The sequence below is a fragment of the Narcine bancroftii genome, chromosome 2 (genome assembly GCF_036971445.1).
Source record: "Narcine bancroftii isolate sNarBan1 chromosome 2, sNarBan1.hap1, whole genome shotgun sequence".
Taxonomy (NCBI): Eukaryota; Metazoa; Chordata; class Chondrichthyes; order Torpediniformes; family Narcinidae; genus Narcine; species Narcine bancroftii.
The window spans coordinates 171,930,134-171,956,003 of record NC_091470.1 but is presented as its reverse complement, the minus strand read 5'-3'; the positions used below and the strand labels follow the sequence as shown (position 1 = coordinate 171,956,003).

Genomic DNA, 25,870 nt, shown 5'->3' with positions numbered 1-25,870 from the left:
CTTTGGGAAATGGAAATTGAAACCAGGATCGATCAAGCAAGTCACATGATTGAGACAATTGAAGAAGCAAGATTGTTCAATAAGTAATCAGAGTCACAGAATTGAGGGGCTTTGTGTGAGATGGACACCTGCTGTGTTTTTCTCCTTGTCAGGGGTAATCAGTAATCTGCTGTGAGCATCGTAATGGTCATTTTTATTTACCTATATCTGGGAAAAGGAAACGGGTCATTCCTGCATTTGGATCATGATCATTTCGTTTAACCTTTACCTGGGTTCGTGGAAGTCACAAGTTTCGTTTCCCCTACACAACGGAGAGGGAAGTGGTGACAAACATTTTCATGAAGGAACATTTCTTTGGATCAACTCGATAAGTATTGAAGTGTTTCAAGAAGTCTGATGACTCAGTGTCTCATCTGCTTTATAATTACTTCTAAACATCAGGTTAAAGGTTCTGAGTTTCAATACAGGATATCTAAGGCTGAACTTTGAATTGACTTTTCAGAATTGTGCCTAAGCTGTAATGGTTTGGGTCGCGCACGCGCACGCGCACGCGCACGCGCACGCGCACGCGCACGCACACGCACACGCACACGCACACGCACACGCACACACACACACAGAGTTATGGTTCAGTTTAGATTTAGTGAAATGTTAGACTTTTAGTATATTTTTAATAAAATACGGTTTCAAAAGTACCTTTGTCTTGTTGAATTTCTATTGTTGCTGGTCTATGAGTAACATTATGAAAAGTTTAATTAATTTTAAGGTATAGATTGGTTCACTATAATTTTCTTCAGTTATACTCAACTCCAGAGAAATTAAGGAAATGTAAGTTTATCTCTTCTGATTTACGTTTTCAGACTTCATAAGGAAGTTGGCTCTTTTTGACATTCTATTTGGTTTATGAGACAGTGAAACCTTTTTGGGGTAGATTTAAGGAACCCTTGGAAGCTATTTTTAAATTGAAAATTTCACTTGACCCTTTGGCATTTCTATTGGGTTATATTAAGAAATTGAGCTTTGAGTTAAAATTAAATAAGTTTCAAAGTGCTTTTTTGAGATTGGCTCCAGCTGTGGCTCGAAAATGGCAATTACTTGGAGAAACGAGACTACTTTGAATATTCAGCAATGGCTTTTGGAAATGAGGTCCTGTATTCCGTTGGAAAAGATAACATACAAGTTATGTAATAATTTTTCCTTTTTTATTAAAACCTGGAGCCCATATTTGGAATATATGGGGTTGAATTATTAATTTTTTCCCCCGCGCACAGATGGTGTTGCCCCGAACTGTGGCAAATAATTGAAGGGTGTTACGTTATCTAATCTCCTCCTCTTCCTTTCCTCTTTTTCTTCCTTTTTCTTTTGGGGTTGTTTAGCAGGGGATTGGGAGGGGTGGGTGGGTTAGGGTAGAGGGTGGGAGGGGTGGGTGGGTTAGGGTAGAGGGTGGGAGGGGTTGTAAGGGGTAAAATTATTATGTATGTATTATGTTTTTACTTGTTTGTATCTATATTGTACGATTTATCACGATGTATAATTATTTTTTTTTTTAAAGATTAATTAATTTTAGATCCCTTAGCAATTACAAGTGATTTCACCAGAATATAGGTTGATTATTCTGTGTTAAGTAAATCAACCTCAAAGGCAAAAATTAAACTAATCAAAGATGAAAATAATAGGGCCTTGTGGTTAGAAGACTCAAATGAAAACAAATTTCATGCAAAAACTAATTTTACTTTGTATCTCTTCTCCATCCATTAGAACTAGACTTTTTTTTCCCCCCGAGGCAATGTACCATTTCCTGAAATACAATCCCATCTTCTCGCCGTCAGTTTGGGTTGGAATCTAAATCAAAGCGAAAAGTCAGACTTTCTAAGGCAATGAACCATCTGTTTCCAGTCCTGCAGAAGATGGAATCTCAATGCTGCTCAAGTCCAGTTCATCTGGATGAAGCTCATCGAGAATCTCAGTGGAAAATTATTGTAAGATGTTAATCATATCCTAGCTGAATTAATCCTCGTAGCTTTACTTCACCAATACAAATTTCTAAAGGTTATCGGAACACTTTATATTTTTTGTTAATAATAAGCTTTTTATTGTCATTGTACAAGTTATACAATGAGATTTATGACATTTGATTTCCTCTTCACGTCAACCTTTTTAACAGTAGCAAGTATTCATTGCATTATTGGGAAACTGACTTGAAAAGACAGATGGAGTAATCTGGGTAAATTAACAGGAATGAACTGTACTGAACAATCCCCGGCTTTAGAATCAGCTTTATCACAAATTGTGCCTTTCGGCCAGTGATTTCAATCAGTTACATAAACTCACCAGAGTGAACTAAATAGATGTTAACAGAGAACATAGAACACTCCAGCACAGTACAGACCCTTCAGTCCTTGATGTTGTGCCACCTATATATTCCTTAAAAAAAGTAATAAACCTACCCCACCCTGTAACCTTCTGTTTTCCTTCAACCATGTGCCTGTCCCTGGGAAACAGGTGCTGGCTGTCCGCCCTATCTATGCCTCTCATAATCTTGGAGACGTCCAAAGTCTCCTCTCATCCTTTTACACTCCAAAGAGAAAAGTCCCAGCTCTGCTAACCGTGCCTCATAAGACTTGTTTTCCAATCCAGGTAACATCCTGGTGAATCTCCTCTGCGCCCCTTCCAGAGCTTCCACATCCTTCCTATAATGGGGTGACTAGAACTGAACACCAGAGATTTGTAGAGGTGCAACACTTAATCATGTTCACCATTAACATGTTACAACATGTCAGGGTCAGTGCCAAGGGGGCATCCGCAGGCAGTGCCCCCCCAACGAGGTGCCATGCCCCTATACAGTCATGGCCATCACTGGCCGTCAGACCCGTCCTTACTCCCCTCCCTCATCACTAGTGTCTAGCTTGACGCACACTAGTGACTCTCCACCCATCCCCGGCCGCATCACTAACGTGTGTCAAGCGTCAGTAGCGTCTAGTGACGTTTAACGCAATAAAAGGGGTGCCCTCATCCACTATGTCAGAGGAGCGGATGGTGTTAACAACAGATAGATCCCAGCTAGCACCCTCCGCCCCCATCGATAGGTAGGTCCCTGCTTGCATCCCCCAATCCCCTCCCCGCTGAACGAGCCCCCCTCTAATATTTGTTCTGGCGCCGACCCTGCAATGTGTTAATAGTAATAACAGTCCTTAATTCATTTATTTTAAATGCCTCAATGGTAAAACAAATTTGTGTTTATGTCTAATGAAAATCTCCACACTTCATTTTATTTTTGATGCCATTCATCATTCTCGTCTCTTGTTCATCTGCTGGTGTGCTCGTGATCTGCCCTTGGTCACACATTGTAGAAGAACACTCAAACATTTCTGAATGTCAGTTTGCCTCTTCCTCCTTTTAAAGTTTAACTCAACATAAAGTAAGTTGTTGGCCTCCATCAGTCCCAATCCCCAGGGAAGCTAGATGCTGTGCAATGATATTCCAGATCAGTACTGGGCAAAATAGGCGACAGTTTATCAATACTTCAACTCAAAACCAGACTGAACTAAAGTTCAACTTACAAATATAATCCCATCTGATACATTTCCCCATGGCAATGCCTTAAGGGAAGACTGTTCCCAGGATCTGTACGTTAAAGGGGATAATAGAAGTCTGGAGGAACTCAACCAGTTTTGCAGTGTCCACCGGAGATAAAGATATATTAGCAACATTCGGGCCTGAGCCCTTCAAGGAGTAGACAAAGAATAAGCTAAAAACAGGAAATCTCAGAATATATCAGTGCCAGCTGGGGGAGGAGTCCACACCAACAAGAGGTGTTAATTGGATATGATAAGGAGAGAGGTGAGAATTGATTTTGTCTGTGTGAGGGGAGTCAGAAGGAAAAGCAAGAGAAAAAGAGCTGGGGGAAGGCAACAGGAGAAGTGGGAGCCAGAGAGGTTGATGTTAATGCCATCCAGTTGGAGGGTGCCCAGACAGAAATGAGGTGTTACACACATGCATACAGCACGGAAACCGGCCACTTCACCCCCACGAGTCCATGCCGCCCAATTTATATCTCATTATCCTACTCCCACCAGTAGGTTTTGAACCATTTTGTTCCTCCAATTTGTGGGTGGCCTCAGTCTGGCAGTGCACGAGACCATGGATAGACATGTCAGCAAGGGAATGGGACGGGGAATTGAAATGTGTGGCCGCTGGGAGATCCACGTTATTGTGGCAGACAGAGACAATGCACTCAACAAAGTGATTACCCAGTCTGTGTCCAGTATCTCCAGTGTAGAGGAGACCACAACAGGAGCACCGGATGCAGTAGATGACCCCCTGCAGATTCACAGTGAAATGTTGCTTCACTTGGAAGGACTGTTTGGGGCCCCGAATGGTGGTGAGGGAGGAGGTGTGGGCACAAGTGGAGCATCTCCTGCAGACACAGGGATAGGTCCCAAGGGGACAATCGGTGGGGAAGGAGGAGTGGACAAGGGAGTCGTGGAGGGAGTGGTCCCTGTGGAAGGAGGAGAGAGGAGGAGTGGAATATATCTCCAGTGGTGGGATCACATAATAGGAAGTGGAAATGGCAAAGGAGGATGTATTGGATGCGGAGGCTGGTGGGGTGATAGGTGAGGATGAGGAATCCTGTTCTGGTTGTGCATGGGGAAGGAGGGGGTCAGGGTAGATGAATGGGTAATGGAGGATATGCGGGTGAGGGCTGAGTTGATGGTGGAAGAGGGAAAGCCATGTGGTTTGAAGAAGGAGGACATCTCTGATGAATTGGAATTGAAGTCCTCATCCTGGGTGCAGATACAACAGGGACAGAGGAATTGAGAGAATGGAATGGAATCCTTGCAGGGGACAGGGTGTGAAGAGGTGTAGTCGAGGTAGCTGTGGGAGGGGAGGATCAGGAGGTGGAGGGTAGGAAAAGTTCAACAAGGGAAGGAGGGGAGAGTTGGGGAAGTCAGAGGGTGGAGGGAGAGAGCCCTGTGCACTTCACGTTTTACTCACGTTGAAGGGGATTACCACCCTGGCTATCAACGAATTAGCTCAATATTGCTTTGTTCAATTGTGTTGCTCTTTAATCTTTCTCAGATTAAGACCATAAGACCAACGAGTTTGCCCCACCATTCAAATTGTGGCTGATCCGCAAGGACAAACTTTGTTGGCATAACATCTTTGTCTAACTGATGTTGTACATTCATCCACTTTGGTATTGAAGATGAGGAACCCTCCTAATAAGTATTGTAGGCTCTACTGTTATGACACTCTCAATAGAATGGATTGGTCAGGTCGTTGGTATTAAAAAGGGGAACCCTTTCAGTTCCATGTTAGACAACTTCTGGTACACATCTACTCCCCAGGTCTGTACGATTGATGTAAATTAGCACCTCAGGGTAACCTCAGGAGATGAAGAAACCAATTAGGATGCGGGAGAATGATCAGAAGAGGGTTTTAATGTATTCCTTCCCAGTTATGAAGCCTTCTCTGTTCACTTCGTACAGCAGTACCTCGGTCGGAGCCCTCACATTGCCGAGAATTGTTGTATTATCTTGTCCAAAACCAGCAAAGGACAGGAGTGCTAACTTTAAAGATTTGCATTATTACTGCAGTATAAATTAAGGGCATCTAATGACCATATTAAGAACTATCTGGATGAGCAATAAACGTTGTCCTTGCCATTCAAATTAAAAGTTAATAAATTAAAGCGTAATTATCATAAGGCATATTTTCCAGCCAACTTTAAAACAATAGCCCTTAACTTGTTCCTCTACATGGGTATAAAAAAAACTCCATTCAAGGAAAAGCCATGGGTTAGAAACATAGAAGATAGGAGCACGAGTAGGTCATTCGGCCCTTCGAGCCTGCTCCGCCATTCAATGAGATCATGGCTGATCTTAAAGTTCAGTACCCCGTCCCCGCCTTCTCTCCGTAACCTCTAATTCCCTTATACTGAAGAAATAGATCTAATTCCCTCTTAAATATATTCAATGAACCTGTCTCTACTGCTCTCTGTGGCAATGAATTCCACAGATTCACCACCCGCTGGGTAAAGAAATTGCTCCTCATCTCTGTTCTAAATGGTTTGCCTATTATCCTCGAACCATGGCCCCGGGTTCTGGACTCCCCCACCATCGGAAACATCCCTTCCGCATCCATTCTGCCCAGTCCTGCCAGAATTTTTGTATGTCTCTATGAGATCCCCTCTCAATCTTCTAAACTCCAGCGAGTACAATCCCAATTTGCCCCAATCTGCTCCCTTCAGTCATTGTCGAGCACATTGCAAGTGGCAGTAAAATTTGCTCAAAAGCCCTGCCACGATTGTTACATGAAACTGGTGTCTATTTTACCCTCGGTTCATTTATTTTAAATTTAAACTTAAATTCAGATATACACCACAGTAACAGGCCCTTTTGGTCCACAAGCCTGTGCCACGCAATTGCACCCAACCAACTTACCACCTCTGTACGTTATGAAGGGTGGGTGGAAACCGGTGCACCCGGAGAGAAACTCACGCAAACACGGAAAGAATGTGCAAACTCCTTTCGGACAGCGCTGAATTCGTTTGCCGGTTGCTGGCGCTATTACAGCATTGCACTAACCGTGCTGCCCTTGTCTTTGTTAAAAGACAATCTGTGGAAGGATTGACCAAAATACTGGCAATACATGCCCTAAAGCCTATTCAAATTACCACAACACTACACAAACTATACACAGAACTTCATCTAAACATGCTATTTACATTGTCGGAAATTCACGATAAGCACTAATCAATACTGCCCCTTGTTGCATACAAAGTTATTTAACAGATATAATAAACTACATACTATTACACTTTCAAATTAAAATCCTGTCATTACTATTTACCACACATATGATCACCTGGGGGTCTACCGTTCCCGGAACTTGCCCACCGTAGCGCGTGCTAACACATAGGACCGAACGTAACCCTGAAAGAGGGACAGGCAATCAGCTCAACTAGAACCCTCAAGGGCTTGCCACCTCGACCCGTGAATGGACACTACCTTGCTATTTCTCTACATAAACGAGGGATTACACAAAGGTTTGCCTGAATGACTTTCCCCAAATAACTGGGACCACAGACATGGATGCTCTGTTTCAACACTGCACCGACAGCGAAGACTTTTGCATGGAAGTCCCTCAAGATGGGGCACATCAGAGCACTGCGTTAGAGTCAAGGATTATAACCACTGAGTAATTTCCACCTCTCGTAAAATTTCACTAAGGAACAAATACAGGACAGTCTGTGCAGAGGTTAAACAAGAAAGTCTGTAGATGTTGGGATCGAGTGCAATCCAGAAACATAATGGAAGAACTCAGCAGGTCACACATCCTCCATAGGAAGTAAAAGGCAGCTATTATTTTAGGCCTGGACCCTTCATCAGGTAGGTTTTTATAGGAGAGTGGGTGAGGAGAGGATGGGAGGAAGGTACAAAGGGAGGAGCACAAGCTAACAGGTCATAGGGGGGAGGGTAGAAGAGAGAAAAACTGAGATGTGATAGGGGCTGAGAATACCTCTCTCAAGATGAGAGGGAAGGGAAGGGGTGGAGAGTTGAAGACAATGGGATAGGGCAAGAGAGACTCAGAGGAGAGGGTTAATGGAGGTTAATGTTGTCTGGTTGGAATATGAGGTGCTGTTCCTCCAATTCATGGTTCGCCTTCATTTAGTGGTGCATGAGGCCATGCTCAGCCATGTTCGTATGGAACTGAAATAGTCATCCACTGTGAGGTCCACGCTTTTGCAGCGGACAGAGAGCTGTCCAATGCGACGATCTCCCAATCTACATCCGGTCCTGAAGTGTTGGTCACTACAGATGCTGCCTGACCTGATGAGTTTCTCCAGCATGTTTGTGTATTGCAATGTGTGCGTTGACCCCCTCCCCCCCCCCCCCCCCGGGTCCTGTGGAACTGGTAAATGAGATTTCTGTAAAAAAAAATTCTCGGGGGAGTCATCCCAACAACTCCAATGGATGATTTATCTTTACATTGGCTGACAGTGGGAGCCGATGGTCTCGGAGGAAAGGGGCTGAGTTGCAGTGAAGAAAATAATGGCGCACATCTTAACGAGAAAGCATTTCCACTCAGTTGGCATCAGTCTAGTTCAATGCAAGTCAATAGAATGAGGGAAAAAGAATTACTCACTTCTGTCGTCTATGAACAGCAGTCTTCCTATGGTGTAAGTGTGCCGCTGATCTCGGAACTAACAGGTGATCGGTAGATGCAGAAAAGAAAAACCACTTGGCTTCAGCCTGAAAGAAGAATAGAAGTTGATTCCGTGACTATGGGTTCTAGATAAGTGTTTTCTTTAGAATAATAATTCCTCCTCGCTTTCAGCACAGAGACAAAGGGTTTCAAACCTGATCTAAATAATTCCTGTCGTTTAGCTGTTTTAAAATGGAATCTTCCTTTGGCACATTGAGAATGCCACAAATTGAACTCTTGATTGTAATTGTGCTGGTCCAATGCCCTGCCTCTAATCGGCAGAGTATTCGGGATAATAATTAAGGTCTCTCAAAGGAATTGCTGGAAAATAAAAGATCAGCACAGGAAGTGAACTAAAGGTTTCACAAAGCTGTGGGGGTTTCCTGGGATGATAGGGGGGGGAGGGGGTGCAGAAAAGGGTTCAGCATGTAGTTTCCAACTCCATTTTCACAGCTGCGCACTCCAAGGACAAGCACAGCTTAGCAATCTTTTAATGTTCAAAGTCAGCAATGAAACAAATGCTCTGACAAAGCAACACATTCTTTATCAACTTCACAGGTACCTACTGAACAACTTCAACCAATGCAGCCTCAACTCGCCAGAACACAAAGAGCACATCGCCCAACTTGCTTCATACAATTTTAACTAAATCACACAAAAGATCATACTGTTTGCACTCACTCTCTTTGCATCTCTTATCTTTCCCACCTTGTTTCTGCCTCGGTCCCTTTTCAAATCCTCTTGTTTTTCACGGTATTTTCTTTCTTTCCTCATTTTCCAAGGCTCTCGGAATCATTGCTCCATTCATTTTCTCTCCATCATTTATTATTTTATACTAATATTTCTCCATTATTTGCTTTTTCCCCAAAGGTCTCACGTGAATCTCTCTCTAGCAAGGATGAGTTTAGTGTGTTTAGCGCTGCAGCTGACATGGACTTTTTACCCCCTCCATAAATCTTCGTCCGCGAAGCCAAGCCAAAGAAGCAGAAATTGGATCTACTGAAAAAAATGATCCAAAGATAGTCAAATAAACACTTGAGGAAGGGTTAAGACTCATTTGCACAGATCTTCACAGGATGGCACACGTCTCCCAGTGAGAGTAGCGTTTAAAGAATGGCATTCATCCTTCAAAGCACACTCCATTCCACAGTTGAACTGCAGCCACAAAGAGTACGAAAGGTAGACGGGCTAATTTTATCACAGCCTGCTTCGGCAAATCGAGTGCCCAAGAAACACAAAAGGCCGCGGAACGTCGCAGGCTCCGGCCTCCCATCCTTCGCAGACGTCTATGTGAGGCACTGTCCCAAGAAGGGAGGCGACATCATAAAGGACCCCCAACACAACCTCTTCGCACTGCTGCCTTCAGCCATGAAGGTACAAAAGCCTGAAGAACATCACCTCTAGATTCAAGAACAGTTTCTTTCCAGCAGGCTCTTGGACTGCTCTGACAACACAAAAGGACGGTCTGCACTATTGCAGGTCATTTTTGATGCACTATAATTGCTGTGAATATTACCCATCATGTATTTATTGTTTCTTAATTGAATCCAATTGGTTTACAAGTATAGCTCGTCTTTGCAAGTATAGCAAATCCTTATTAGAATGCGGTAGTTGGGGTCCAAGACTTCATACTGTGTTACAGCCGAGTCGTGGAACAGATGCACACATGTCATGACTCAGGAAGCAGGAAAACAGAATACTGTGACTCAAACCGCATAATAAGTCCTTTAAGACCTTTAAACTCCACATATTAACATGCACATCTTGTAAATGAGTCATAAGAGCCCATTTTTGAGTTTGTGGCTGTTAGCCACAGTTAGCCTGGCATCCTAAAATCAACGTTTGGGGTCCACAGACACCCACGCTCTAAGCGATTCCGTGGATTAACGAATCGCCTTCTAATGAGGTTTCACTGTACCTGTTCAGCAGAAGTAATAATAATTTTGTTGCATACGTACCTTAATATGTACAATAACCCCATGACCCTGTACAACAACATTTTCTCCTTCAGCCAGTGAGAAGAGGCTGTTGGAAGAGCAGTCCTCCTCCTCATGGCCTCATTCTTCCTGCTGCCTGTCCCACTCGACGAGCTACAGGCCTCTTCGTTGCTCTTTCTCTGGCACCCGCTGGTGTCAACATTTGTCGGAGATGATGAAGTGGCCTCCACATCTGCTGCACAAGTGCCCAGCACTGATGCACACATTGGAATTCCTTCTTGAGGAGTCCAACAGCTTTTTCCAGTAATAACACGCATGTGTCCTCAACTATTGCTGCACGTCCATGCTGATGTCAAGATCCAGGCAAGTAGTGTTGTAACCTTGATCCCCGAGATCTGCCACCTCCATGCAGCAGTGTTCACTAAAACCAGTCACGGTTCAAGAGTCCTTCATTGTCATGTACACTAAACATCACATTTGCCCCTGTTTGCTCTGTAAAGGGACACAAAGAAGTGGCATTTATTCAGTACCACTATCAAGACAAGAAAGAGAGGAAGAGAAGGGTCCCTTCAGGGCCATTGAGTATCCATGGATCCGTCAGAGAGCAACGGCGATCATCAAGGATCCACAAAACCCAACGCACGCTCTGCTCTCACTGCTGCCATCAGGAAAGAGGTGTCGGTGCCACAAGACTTGCACCCACCAGGTTCAGGAACAGCTGCTACCCCTCCACCATTAGACTCCTCAATGACAAACTCAATCAGGGACTCATTTAAGGACTCTCACTTGTGCACTTTATTGATTTTTTTCTCTCTGTATTGGACAGTCAGTTTGTTTACATTTCTCTATTTGCTTACGTGTGTAGGTATCTTTTTGAGTGCAGTTTTTTTTTGCATCTCCAGTAAGTGTTAAGTCTGCCTTGACCGCAGGAAAAAGAATGTCAGGATTGTATATGCTCTGACAATGAATCTGAAATATGTGACCTGCCTCCTCCCTCAGATCACAGTGAGAACAGTCTTTCCATAATCCACAACCATCTCTGCACTGAAAGGGCAAAACTTGTTCAAGTTATGAAGGTATGGGAAGCATGGAATGCTGGCAATCCTAGCACCCAAGAATGCACAAAATTCAAAGTGGACAAAATCATTCCTTTCCTGATACATGACTTCCCTGATGCAGCAGTGAGCAGTAAATTGGAGGACAGGGCAGAGAACCACGTGGCTGCTTGGAAAGAACAAGGAAGCTTAGAGTTAACAATCCATTCCGGAGAAAGTAGCCAGAGAATCCCCACCCACCCACCCACCCACAGAGAATGTCCCATACTTCAGTGCCAACAGCCTTGTAAAACCTAAACACAAGTGGTTCCTCAAAGAGGTCGTGGAGAGATGAGGTGCCAGGTCCAGTCAAGTTTCTTTCTTTGGCTTGGCTTCGCGGACGAAGATTTATGGAGGGGCAACGTCCACGTCAGCTGCAGGCTTGTTTGTGGCTGACAAGTCCGAGGCGGAACAGGCAGGCACGGTTGCAGCGGTTGCAAGGGAAAATTGGTTGTCATCCGATTGCACACATACAACTCAACGAAGCAGCATTCTCTGGTCTTTGGTAAATAATACACAATCCGTCATAACACACATACAAACAAGCAATACATATGCAGGACAAGTATTCAGGGAAACAAATATTGTTTTGTAAATATGAGAGTCTCAGATGGTTAGTGAGAGCAGTTCTTATGGTCATTCTTTCCTGACTTGAGCAGCTGAAAGATGGTGTGTGTGGAGTGAAAGGGGTCCTTAGTGATTTTGCGCACCCTCTTCAGCCAACTATCCCTGTAGATCACGTCAATAGAGGGAGGAAGTCTCCAGTGATCCTCTTTGCCACTCCAATGGTCCTGTGGAATGGCCTCCAATCCATTGTTATGCAGCATCTGTACCACATTGTGATTTAGCAGTTCCAGATGCTCTCTATAGAGGTCCTATAGATAGTTGATATAATAATGGTGGCCGGTAGCCTTGCCCACTTCTGTCTTCTCAGGAAATGCAGTCGCTGTTATGCCCACCTGACAAGTGAGATGATGATTGTCCACGATAGATCACTAGTTAACTCCACTCTCGATACTACAGAGTTATTAACGTTTAGTGGAGGGTGGTCATCACTGGTCCTCATGAAGTCCATGATCATCTCTTCCATCTTGTCCATGTTGAGACTCAGGTTATTACGCTCACTTCATATCATAAGAATTTCCACCTCTTCCCTGTATCATGATTCATCATTGTTGCCTGATGAGGCCAACAACTGTTGTTCTTCTGTAGATTCTACACCAAATAGACTCTCTGCTGAGGTACACATCCTGGCTCCTGACCCCTGAGGTTCTGTCACCATCCTGGATGTCCAGACATGGGCACATGATGCTTCTCGTAATGGAGTTTGACCACTTAGTGAATAAATATTTCAGCTGCTCATTGCTGAAATCAATTGTGATATGGTTACGGGACCTTTGTCTCCAATTAATGTCATTATAGGCACAAATGATAGGGACGTAATTTAGTGCACACCTGAATCAGGTGCACCAATTAAAGAGTTTCCAGACCTGTGCACCTAATTTCCTGCACCTGGACAGGATGTCCAGAGCTGCTCCAGGAAAAGCTGAAATTGGACAGTGTAGTCCACACCCCCATGAAAAAAAATTGACACGGTGTATTGCAATTCCTTTGGGAATGGGAGGAGTAAAGTGAATAAAGTTTGGTGAACCTTTGAAGAATGAAGAGAAATATCACCTTCTTCCACTTTTACTTCAGTGCCTGTTGGGGGAGGTGGATGCACACAGAGTAAGGAAGGGAAGCCAATATGCCAGGAAGAAATCCACAATTTGAAGGACTTCCCATCTCTGACACAATGCTGGTCAGATCTATGTGCAGGTAGAATGACTACCTTAATTAATTCTCGATATAGACTGATTTTTCTGTAACACACCTCTCAAAAGATACATAAAAATAAACCAGAATTTTCTGATAGGTCTTTTGGATGTTGGAACCTTTTTACATTCCACCTAGTTATGCATGAAATTAAGACCCTTTTGGATAAAATTGGGGGAAGTGTTGACCAAAATTGTGGGGGTGAACTTCCCTCTAAACCCAGAGCTGTTTCTTCTGGGGAATTTGGCATTTAGCTTCTCCAGAAATCTAAATTTATTAAAATTGTGTTGTCAATAGCCAGGAAATATATAGCGGTAACATAAAAATCTGATTCCTACTTCACATTGATCGTTAGAACGTGGACATGCAATGTTGTATTCCGCTTGAGAAGATTACTAATAGTCTTAAGAATAGATACAGTGTGTCCATCGAAATTTGGCAACCTAATTTAGATTACTTAAATGCCCAGATTGTATCCTTTATTTTGAGATTTGTCAATTAGTATATTCCTTATTAGAAATTTAATACTTTTAAAATGATGTGACTCTGAGATGTCGAACCTTGCTTTTTCTTTTCTATTTTCTTTCCTTTTATCTCCCTCTTTCCCTGCTGTCTGTCCCCTGTTCTTTCGAATCTGGGGAGGGGATGCTGGGAGAAGAGGGACTCTTCTTTCCTTTTTATATTTTTTCCAGACCTTTTGAATATTTTTCTCTAATTTTGTATTCAATATATTATTGTTATATTAATTGAGTCCAATATTCTGGATTTTCTTAAAACTTAACTAAAATATATTTTTTAAAACTTCCCATCTCTGGTGATTTGCTCCCTTCTGCTTTGTGCTGATGTCAATTGAGACATTAATTGATTGAACAGCCACTATATTATGCTATTTATGTAGCTACCTGAAAACTAGAAGGTGAATAATTTTTTGCTCAGACATTCTTCTGTTCCTTAAACTATGTCAATGGTCAGTGGTCATTGATTGTAGAATCTGACACAGTGTTGAGGCTTTCAAGCATACCATTATGAGCCCAGAGGACCCCAAAATCCAGCAGCAATAGAAATTCACCAAGACGAATGGTTACTTAAACAAAAGTTGCTTTTAATTTTCTTTAAGCATAACTACAGGATCAAATTTTAACTTATTACTATTAACTTAACCTAACTTAACCCCCTTCTATTCTAAATGCACATGTATGTAATGTGTATATGTTTAGGGAAGTTCTTTGACTCACAGTCCAATTTCACTTCTAACTCCTCAAAGTTCAGCGGTATTATACTGTGCACACATTTTAACATTTATGAATTCCCACCATGCTCTGGGGCTTAAAGCTCATTGGTTACTGCTCAGGAAGGTTCTTGTTGGTTTCAGAGAGAGATGTGTTGCTCATTGAGCACATACAAACTGATTTCCTCCAATTAGTCACTTTAGTGTCTTACCAAAGAAACTTACCCTATCATGGTTTTCCAAATAATAACTTTTTCTTCCAGGTCACCACAGAGTTCCTCTTGTTTCCCTTATTTCAGGAGAAATAATCTAGCCAGCCATTTCCTATTGTAAGGACTACAAGGGTTTTCAACAGGCTGAACTCAGAACTCACAACCCATCTTCAAAATGGAGTTTTCAACAGCTGCCAGCTTCCCATGTTGAAGCTTCAAAAAAACTAATCTCTCTCTCTCTCGCTCACTCTCCTCCTCCTCTCCCTCCCTATCTCCCTGTTTGTAAAAACCAGCACTTGAACCCGGACTTTTCCATTTGCACCTGCTTTGGAATTTGGAAATTCTTTCCAAAGCAGTTCCATTGTCTCTACAACGTCATGGTACCTGAATGTCTAGCTTCAGCAAAGCTCTTGCATTTTAAATGAGATGTGGTGAAAGTAACTGTTTGTGAAGTGACCTACACTAAGCCCCCACAATCTATCTCTTTTAAAGACATTTATATGTAATGTAAAATATAACATAACCTGTAACAGTACTGAGTATGAAACCCTAATCTAACACCTATTATGAGATGCAGATACTACTATAACATAGAGAAACATGTGAACTGAAAGGCATAAAACACAAAAGTCTGCAGACACTGTGATTGAAGTAAAAACTCAATGCTAGAGAAACTCAGCAGATAAAGATACATAACCAATTTTTCGGGCTTGAGCTCTTCATCAAGGTGTGAGTAAAATGTAGACAGGAGTCTGAACAAAATGGTGGGGGTAGGGGGAGGGAGAGGAGCACAGTCCCTCAGGCAGGAGGGAATAGGTGAATAAGGGAGGGGGAGGCGCGCAGCTCAGTGAAAGGAGAGGGAAGGGGGTGGAGAGGTGGAGGAAAAAAACAGAGAGATGGGGAAGGGAGGGTGAATGAGTAATGGGCTAGCAGAATTTTAGGGTCTTTTTTTTTTTAAATCCTTTTCTATAAGTTGAGAATTTGGGGACAATTTAGAAAGTTTTTGGATTTCAGTTTTTTCTTTTGCCAACCCTTTTACATCAAACAATCTGTGTCAACCTTCTTTACTCAATAATGTTTTAAAGGACAGGCATAGATTAGATCGCAAATGTTTTAAAGACCTTTTTTATTCAAAACAATTTTGCTTCTTTTGAACAATTGTGGTAAATTTTTACTTACCCAAACACTCATTTCTTTTCAGATATTTACAAGTTAAACATTTTGTTTAATCAAAGATCCCTGACTTTCAGCAAAGTCCTGAGGCAAATATTTGATTTACAGCTTTCTCATAAAGGTTCAATATGAATTTGCTGAATTTAAGGATAGCTTCAGTAGTTAAGATCAAGAACGATTGGGAACAGGATGTGAATTTATCATTTGTCGGATGAGGTTTGAGACCCTATTTGTAATCGGATTAATATGACCTCCTTTTGTGCAGACACTATTGTTGCAATTTAAAGTTAAATTGTCTCATTTTTATTCAGATATAAATCCTCTCTGTGACAAAGGCAAAATTTTGGATGCTTCATTGTTCTGGACTTGCCCTAGTCTAGAAAAATTTTGGGGAAGACATCTTTTAAACTTTATCGGTGATATTCATGGTCAAACTGGAACCTTGCCCTTTAATTGCCTTATTGGGATCATTTCAACAAGATGATATTTTACTGACTCCAAATCAAAACCAAATTTTATCATTGATAGCCAGATGTGCAATTTTCATTAAATGGAAAGGTAATACTCCACCTACACATACACAATAGTTAAGTGATATCATGTCTTATCTGCCTATAAAAAAATTAGATATGCTATTAAAAATTCAAATATTAACTTCCAAAAGACATGGGGCCCATTTATGGACCATTATCATAACCTAAGGAATTAGGGTGTTTAGATGCTTTGATACTGTGCTGTCCAGTTCCAGGTTGGTGTCACCTGATTCCCATGTACTTTTTTTTAACCTTTGCTTCGTGGTCAGTGTTTTGATTTATAGAGGGGTTTTTTCTGTGTTTTTTTTTGCAAAACATTATTATAGAAGAGAAGAGAATTATAACCTTTAATATAAAAAGAAATTTTATAACTTTCTTAAAAAGAATTTATTATGGTAGTACACCATTAGGCAGGTGAACTGGCCCTGCTTGTCATACACACGGCAGGGCAGCTGGCCAAAATGGCGCCATTGGGGGTTTCCTCCTGACCTTGGCACCGGGCGAAGAAGCCCGTGCTTGGTGACCCACGTGACACCCCGGTGATATCGGGGGCCCCCAGCGCGGTTCTCAGCCAGGTCCGGGTTGGGAGTATAAGACCAGCCAGGCAGCCTGAAATAAATCAGTTTTTGCTCACTGAACTCAACCCGTCTGGTTGTGCAATCCTTCAGTTAGCAGTGTAGCCACCGCTACATTATGTTCATTTTTTCTCTCTTTCTTTTTCTCCTCCTTTGGGCTGTTTTCTTTTTGATGCTATGCTTTGATAGACTATTTCCAATGTGTTCTGGATTTTTGAATTGTGTTCCCATTTGGGAATTTTTATTTTATTTTAATTGTGTTGCACATTGTATAATAGTATTGTTCAAATGTTTATACGTCAAATATTAATAAAAAATTTTTTTAAAGTCAGTCCCAAGTCATGGGCAGACATGTCAGTGCAGGAGTGGGGCGCAGAATTGAAATGGTTGGCCATTGGACGATCCCTGTCACGGATGTGGACAGAGTGAAAGTCTTCACCAAAGTATTCACCCAGCCTGCATTCATTCTCTCTGATGTAGAGAAGACCACACTGAATGTCTCTGACAGGACTGCAGCTAAGTCTAATTATATGTTTGGCTGATGACTTCAGCCAAGTCACATGGTGGATGTGCCAGTCAGACCAAATGGCAGCACATTCGACTGAGGTTGCTCTCAGTGCAATACTGAGGGAGTGTAGCATGCCTTCTCTCACATACCCAGCATCACAGAGGCTCTTTAGATGGATGAAGAGGGTTCTGCATCACACAAATAGTTGGCTATCGTGAAGGCAAATTGAACGTTAGCCTTAATTGCTCGAGGGGTTGAATTTTGGAGCGGGGAGGCTAAATTATGTTACAACTGTACAAAGTACTGGTGAGACCACATCTGGAGTACTGTGTGCAGTTATGGTTTCCTTACTTGAGGAAGGATGTACTGGTTTTACAGATGGTGCAGAGGAGGTTCACCATGTTGATCCAGAGATAAGGGAGTTAACGTGAGGAGAGATTGAGTTATCTGGGGCTGTACTCACTGGAATATAGAAGAATTAGAGGGGAGCTTACAGAAACATAAAATATTATGAAAGGCATAGATAATATAAAGGTAGATAAGTTGTTTCCATTGGTGGGAGAGACTAGAACTAGGTTCAAGGTAATAAATTTAGGACGGAGAAGAAGAGGATTTACTTTTCCCAGAAGGTGGTGAATCTATGGAATTCGCTGCCCATTGAAGCAATGGAGGCAACCTCAGTAAATATATTTAAGACAAGGTTGGATATACTTTTACATTTTAGAGGAATTAAGGGATATGGGGGAAAAGACAGGTCAGTGGAGATGAGCCTATCGTCAGATCAGCCGAGATCTCTGCTCCTGTTTCTTATGTTCGTATGTTCTGTGATTTTACTTTGACGTTAAGCCAGGAGTTTTATTTTCCATGTAAAAAGTCAGTTAGTAAAAAGATGCAGATTCAGGAAACAGAAGCTATGAGTGATGGAAACACCTAGCAGATGAGGAAGAATCTCCAACCTTAACTCTTCATTCTGTTTCTCCTCCAACCTATCGCATTTTCCAGCAGTTTCTGCTTTAATTCTCCCTGTTGCTCTAGCAAGAAGGAGCCCATTGGTTAAAAGATATTTTTGGAAATGAGGCATGACTAAATTGTTGTCTTGCTGGAGTTTGCCAAAGTTTCCAAAAATGATTAAACTCCAGTACCATTTTAGGAGCCTTAAGAAACAAGGCAGAGCCTTTCATTTAACTCTTCTAACATCTGACTCTCTTTCACTCTCCCAGTAGCCACTGGAACATCTGCCTGTACTACTTCTCAATCTGTGCCCAATATGAAGAAAATTTAAAAAATGAAGAGATAGATTTGGAGTATTGTGTACAGTCTGGTCACAGAACTACAGGAAAGATATCAATAAGATAGAAAGAGTGCAGAGAAGATTTACTCGGATGTTGCCCGGATTTCAGGAACTGAGTTACAGGGAAAGGTTAAACAGGTGAGGACTTTATTCCCTGGAATGTAGAAGAATAAGGGGAGATTTGATAGAGCTATTTAAAATTACGAGGGGGTGGCTATGCAGAGTTAATGTAGGTAGGCTCTTTCCGCTGAAGATAGATGAGAAACAACTAGGTTAAGGGAGGACATGGGTTAAAGGTTAAAGGGAAAAAGTTTAGGGGCAGCATGAGGGGAGAACTTCTTCACACAGAGAGTGATAGGAATGTGCAAGTGGTGAATGCGGGCTCAATTTTAACATGTAAGAAGAATGTAGACAGGTACATGGATGAGAGAGCTATGGACTGGGTACTGGTCAGTAGGACTAGGCAGAATAATAATGTAGTTTGGCACAGACTATAATATTCTATGGTTCTATGAATTCTCAGCCCAATTTCTGCTGCTCTGACAAAAATTGACGTCTTAAAGACGTGCAAAACAGAAGCTCATGGTGCGGTTAAAATGACCGCTCGGCTTTCTCCATTAGAACAGTAAACATACTTCCAAAACGCTTTCTGGGTTGGAAAAATGCAAGTCTCCTGTCCTGGCTGCATTCTGTCCAGCACCCGAAAATCCACCTGCACCCAGGCTAAAGTCAGTTGAATATCTGGTCAGCCACTTTCTAAATAAGCCATCAAAACATGAGATTCCTTAGGCAACCCAAGAGCTGACGAATCAGCCCAGAAGTAGCTGTGGTACAGAAATGGAAGGGGGTCAGTTGCCCCCATTCCCTAAACCTTCCTCTCCATTAAATCAGAGCGTTGCTAAACCTTTACCTCAGCCACTTCCCATCAAGCATTCCCCTCTCGTAATTACTCTGCATCCAAAATCCTCTTTTCTCAAATTTGAATATTATCAAAATCAATGATCCTTTGCAGTAGGCAACAGAAATGATTCACCATCAGTAAAGAAATAACTTCTTAAAACAGTTCCTAATACTGCACTCCTTCCCCTAAGACTACTCCACATAGGTCAAAACTCTTCTTCCAAGTAAACAGGATTTTGTATCAATTCCTTATCTCAGAATACTGTAAAACCTCGGTTAAACAGAATTCAAGCAACCAGCAAAAAAAAAATCAAAAAAGCAAATAATGTTTTAAAAATTTAAAATAAATAAGTATAATTTTTTTTTTTAAGTTTAAAATTATAAAAGTAAATGTTCTATAAAGTAACATATAAATCTTTGGTGAAGATGGGAGCAAATATTCAGCCAGTGGAGGGCTTTGGTTGGGCTTTGCTCATAGCGGCTGTTTGAATAAAATTGCGTTGCCAAGGATGAAGAGCTGGTTGATGCCACTCACTGTTGAGGCAGTGACTCTCTTAAAGTGTCTCCTTATCCCTGCTTAGTAAGAGCCTATTATTAAGTATATTAGTAAGCCTTCATCTGTAAACTTGGGGGGGGTTGGGTCAATCACGGGGTTGGGTCAATCATCAGCTCCGTGGAGGGGGAGGAACCTGCAGATACAGTGACGGTTAAATGTTTTCAAAGAATGTGACTGAAAATAAAGTAAAATGCTTTAAGGTTTATATATTCATGCAAGTCAATTTTGTTCAGTGTAAGTACAGAATAGTGATTTAGTCTTTCAAATATTGCATTAGTTAGGCATTTTAAGAGTGAGTCTCAAGCAACTGGAAAACATGCTTATCCGGCATCTACCAACCCCTGGAGGTGCCAGATACCAGAGGTTTTTACTGTAATGTGCGTTGCAGTGAGATCATATTCATCCCTTTTCCAAAAATAAATCGATCACACTCATTCTCCACGTGGAAGAACCTCGTAGCGAGAATCTGCCCAGTGAACCTATTTAGCATTATCGCAATATCAGTGTGCCCTTCCTAGCCAAGGAGACTTAACTACACAAACTGATCCATGAGTGGGCCACTAGAACCTCCTGTATAACTGCAGCCACACTTCCCGATCCCTGCTTTGCAAATCCCTTTAATTTTAAGAGACATTTCACTTCACTTCCCACTTACTAATCTCACCATTTAAAAATATTCTAAATGTCTGTTATTCCTACCAAAATTAATTACCTCACATTCTCTCATTACATCCCACCTCCTGCCCTTTTACCCACTCACTTGCCTGTCTGCACACCTTTGAAATATTCTCAAAGCTGATTTTCCCAATTAGAAAACATTACATCCTGAATTTTCATTTGCATTATTACCTTGGAAAGAAAATAGCTTGAGTGCCAACACTGATCCCTGTGGTGCCCCACTACACAGTGCTTGCTGAAGTAAAAATGACTCATTGATTCCATCATTGCCTGACTCCCTTTAACCACCTCTCCATCCACGTTAATATAAACCCCCCCCACCCCGCTACCAGCCTCTGGCATGGATTCTAGAACTCCATGCATCCAGTGAGAATCCAGGTGTGCTTGACACTCAGCAGAGCCCGAGCCAATGGCATGTTGCCCAAGCCATTCTCTCCCACCCTGGTCCCATGGTGCTGGCCACCTTTCACAATATCCTTTTCTCTTACCCAGCAGCCCAATGACAAGACCCAGAAGCTTCTCTTCTCATCTAATTTTTTTTTCTTGGCTCCTGCCATTGCTTCTGTCCTGAGTAAACCTTTGCATTCCATCCTGCAGTGCATCTCCGATCTCAGAAGGATGGGGATTTCCTGGAGTGGTGCCTACCCGATTTATTCAATATAACCCTTTAATTTTTCTCCTTTTCAGTGACATTAATTCTTTACAAAAACGATTTAAATGAAGGAACCAATGGTGTTGGAGAAATCTGCAGTGTAACCCTGCTCTCTGATTCATTCATCCTTTGCTGTTGATAGTTTAATGGTTTGCTGGTGTTTTGCCTCCGTCTGAGTGGCAGTAATTGGCACTGTGTCCTTTTTCTAATTTTGCCATTGCAAGGTTTTGTAATTAGTCATTAATCTCTTTCATCCCCCAAACCCACTCGGTTCTGACATCTCTCCCTCTCTTAATTTACCTCTCTTCATGCCACAATTCTCCAATCTACTCTGTTCACCTTTCTCGCCATGACTTCTTTGCTCCTTGAAAATTTCACTCGACGTCCTCGAACTGTAGACCTCCTCTAACAACCTCACAGACACACATGCCGGGGTTGTTGTCTGAAAACCACGGAGGACCAATGTCCCCTCCAATTTCTAGTTATCAGTGTGTGCATATAAATTCTGTTGTGCAAATGTTTTTTTCCTGTGACAAAAGTATACGTGCACTGAATGCTTGTGCAAATGTAAACTTGAAACTGTTTCAACAAGTATAATTATTAATGACTAACCTTTCGTGGGCAGATTAATTTGGTGCTTTGGTCGGAAAACGTGCGCGTGCACACCCACACAGCTTAGGGGGAGCAGTGTGGAGGACCCCTTCCACCCTGCGCACAGTATCTTTCGGAGATGAGGAGGAACTGCTTTACGCAGAGGGTTCAGATTTATTGTCAGCACATCTCACCCTGAGTTTCCTTTTCTGCAGGAGAGGCAGAGGATGGTGAATCTATGGAATTCCCTGCCCTTTGAAGCAGTGGAGGCAACCTCAGAAAATATATTTAAGACAAGGTTGGATAGATTTTTTTTTTCCCCACAGTAGGGGATTTAAGGGATATGGGAGAATATCCTGCCATCCCACACAGCATCTTCCAGCTACTCCAGTCAGGAAAGGGATATAGGAGGATCACTGCCAGCACCACTAGGTTGACGAACAGCTTCTTCCCACAGGCAGTGAGAATGGTGAACGACCAAAGGAACTGCTCACACTGACCATCTGAGGCTCTCATAGTCACAAAACAACTATGTGTCTGTGCGTTTTGCACCGAGGACCTGAGAATGCTGTTTCGTTGGGTTGTACTTGTCATATCAGACGATAGACTTGACTTGGCATGAGCACCTTCAATATGGTCCATTGCACAAGTCAGACTACCACCGTCCTGAGGAAGCATAGACTCCAGGTTTTCCCTGCTACACTGGAGACCCTGCCTGTTTCCTGGAGGTGAGGCCAGGTTTTACTGGATACACGGTGTGTAAACTAGCCAGGAATCCACAGCATGAATTTGTACCTCCAGAAATTGCTAGTCTATGCTCCTGCTTCTGACAGAAAGGTACATCCTTACACTTCCCAATATTAGAAAAATGTGCTGAAATCCATTAAACTTACCACAGAAGAAGTTAAAGCTGGTAATTATCCTTTAAATAATCTGTTAATTATTAATACAACTTCCCTCCCCTAGAGAAGCAAAATTTAAATTGTTCAGCTACATCGGTGGATAGTGGTGGCCAGTGTTTCTTTTTCCCCACCTCCTGCTTCATTCCATGTTTCTTTCCCTCTCTTTTCTTTGGTTTTAACACTTGGTTTGACTCCTAGACAATCTTCTCTATCATTAGCCAGTATCTTCTACCATGCATTGATAAAGGAAGCTGCCTTGAGAACTGAAGGTCTCCTAACTCATCCATCAAGGCTGCCAGCGCAGGGAAGGGAAGGGGAAACGGTGGGAGGAGGAATGGGAGAAGAGGTCAGGAGAGAGGAGAGAAAAGAAGGAAATGAAGGGAGGGAAGGGGCAGAATGCATTGAGAGGAGTAGAAGATGGGAAAAGAGGGATGGACACAAGGAAAACTGGAAGGGGATAGAGGGGTAAGAAGGGAAGATGTAGAAGGTTAAAAAAGAGGGGGCAAGGGAGGAGGTAGAAGGAGGATATCATGAGGTGTGTGGAAGGATAAAAAGAGAGGGGGCAGGGAGGAGGTAAAAGGAGGATATCATGAGGTGTGTGGCAGAAGGTTAAAAAGGGAGAGGGGCAGGGAGGAGGTGGGGACAAGAAGGGAAAGGAATGACCAAAGAGTGTAAAAGATAGGAAAGGGGATGGAATGGGTGAGGGATGGTGGAAACTGCGATGGGATAGAGGTTAGAGAGAGGGGAAGAGGTGAGGGTGAGAGCTGGGCAAGGAAAGAGGGTTGAGGAAGGATGCTGAATGGAGTGGGGCCGAGAGTTGATGATAGTGGATGGAAGGGAGAGAGAGAAGGATGCCAAGACAGTTGCGGGGGGGGGGGGGGGTGTTGGAAAGAGGGATCCAGTGGGAGAGGGGGACAGGGAAGGAGAGGCTGAGGATAGAGGGGAGGGAAGTGGACAAAACAGAGGGAAGAAGCAAGTGGGAGGGGATAGAGTCTGTCCGCAATAATTCAGATAATAAAATTGGGAAATGCTGGAGACTCTCAGAGTCGGTGAGACAGAGAAACATTTCCCACCTCTAGTAGTTGGAATTGAAACCTGGACTGCTCCTCTCTGCCCATGATGACCGTTTTCTGGCCTCTTTTCTTTTTGATTTTCACTCCTCTTCCCCGCTCGTCTCTTTTTCTCCCCCTCACCCCTTGTTCATTCGAACTATGATAGAGTGGGGTCGGGACCCTGCAGCTCCAGGTCCGGCTGTGCCAACGGAAGATCTGTCCGCTCCCTGCAAGGAGAGGGAGGGGGGGGGGTGGGGAAACCTATGCACGGGCTGGAAATTGGGGACCATCCCCAACAACTGGGGAGCTGGAAGGGATGAGAAATTCTGGGAGGTTAAGACTGGAAACCGGGTAGATCCCAGCCAGCTCCCGAATGCACGAAATCTGCCCCCGTTCCTCTCTCCCCGGTTGCAAATCGACTCAATCTGGTGGAATATTAAATCAAAATGACTTTTCTTACCTGTCTCTGCTGACTGACCTGTTAAAGTTCAGTTCGAAGGCAATGAAACCACTGCAGAGATTATAGAGCAAAGCAACAAGGAAAGAAACACGTTTGGGATTTTTTAAAAATTGCAAGCAAAGTTGTGCATTAAAACGACTGGCGAGCGCTCACCTGCGAGAGAGTTGCCCTTTAAATCCGTTCAGGCTGCTGAAGTGAGGGGGTGTCCTTCCCTTTGTGAAGCCCCTCGGTTGGAGGGGAGGGGGTGGGTTGCCAGTGGAAGGAGCTCGCCGCGCTGAGTTCCTCGGGTCTGCCCTTTATATTGTCCCGGGCTCCCCGTCCAGCTTTGGCACTTCTCCCTGCCCTTGGGGGGGAGAAGGAGGTCCCGCCACTCTGCCATGGGTCTGGCAGCCTCACGCCGCCCTGTTCGCAAGGCGGAGCTCCACCTGCTGCCGGCGGCTCCCGGCCAGAGCTGCGCTGGGGCTGGGCGCAGAGACGGGACGAGAACGCCGCTGTGATCGCCGCCCGGCTGCCCTTCCCACGACGGAGATCGGTCGCGGCTGGGGCGAGAGGGGTGGGGTGGGGCGGGGGGAAGAAGTCTGGCCCCTGAAACGTGCTCGCTTCTCTCTCTCTCTCTCCAGAGCAGAAACAGGCCAGTTCGGCCCTTCTAGTCCATGCCCAACCCCTTTTCCCGCCTCATCCTCCTTGACTCGCATCCAGCCCATACCCTCTCTCGTCCATATCCAACTTTTCCCTGCATATTAAAATCCAGCTGCATCTCGGGAGCTCATTCCGCGCTCCCACCACCCTCTGAGTTAAGAAATTCCCCCAAACCTTTCCCCCTTCGATCTCAAACCCCGCCCCCTTGTTTGAATCTCCCCCACTCTCAATGGGGGGAGGGGGGGGGGAAATGCCTGTCGGCATTGACTCTATCTGCCCCCATCATAATATTAAATGCCTCTCAAATCACCCCTCAGTCTTCTCCACTCCAGTGCCTGCAGGGTTTTATTTGGTGCCTTTCAGATAAAGATGTGTGTGAGATGAAATTGGTCCTCACATCCCCTGTTCAGGTGCTGTGCGTCCTTAAGGCCAACATTCCTAGGACATTGTTCTGAGTTCCCCTTCCCTGAATGATATGATCCCACTTGATGCACTAAAATTGTTACTTGCTGCAGTTGAACAGGTTATTTGTAAAATAACCTATGAGAATAAACTTAATTGAATTAAAAATAAATACATAAAATAATTATATAATAAATATGTAGAATAATCCCAGTGCAAAACAAGAGTTCAGTCAGTCCTTTTGTGCTGTTGGAACAACTCCTTGATTAGAGTCATAAGAGGAGATTTTCAATCCTGATTCTCTCGTCCAGTGCAAGACTTTGCAAAGAGCAGCACCCAGGCTCTTGCACCTTAGCTGCTGGAAAGGAACTGTCCTTGAACTGAGAAATGCGGTTTTCAGGCTTCTGTCCTTTCAGCCTGAAGGGAGCCGTGAGAGGAGGTTGTGACCAGGGTGATGGTGGGGG

At 43.3% G+C, this 25,870-nt stretch overlaps 1 protein-coding gene across 9 annotated transcripts in view; it reads right to left on the bottom strand.

Annotated features, from left to right (window-relative positions):
- Positions 1-24,893, bottom strand: part of LOC138754606 (alkaline phosphatase-like) — a 114,967-nt gene extending 90,074 nt beyond the window's left edge. For 4 of the 9 annotated variants that reach the window (XM_069919099.1, XM_069919100.1, XM_069919103.1 and 1 more), the window contains exons 1-2: positions 24,519-24,893; positions 8,149-8,255 (exon numbers count right to left, since the gene is read on the bottom strand). The gene's annotated coding sequence lies outside the window, so the exon portion shown is untranslated. Of the gene's footprint in view, positions 1-8,148; positions 8,256-8,363; positions 8,447-24,365; positions 24,417-24,518 lie in introns of those variants that run through there. The other 5 variants (XM_069919106.1, XM_069919108.1, XM_069919102.1 and 2 more) reach the window with 4 other exon arrangements.
- Positions 24,894-25,870: the final 977 nt, after the last annotated feature.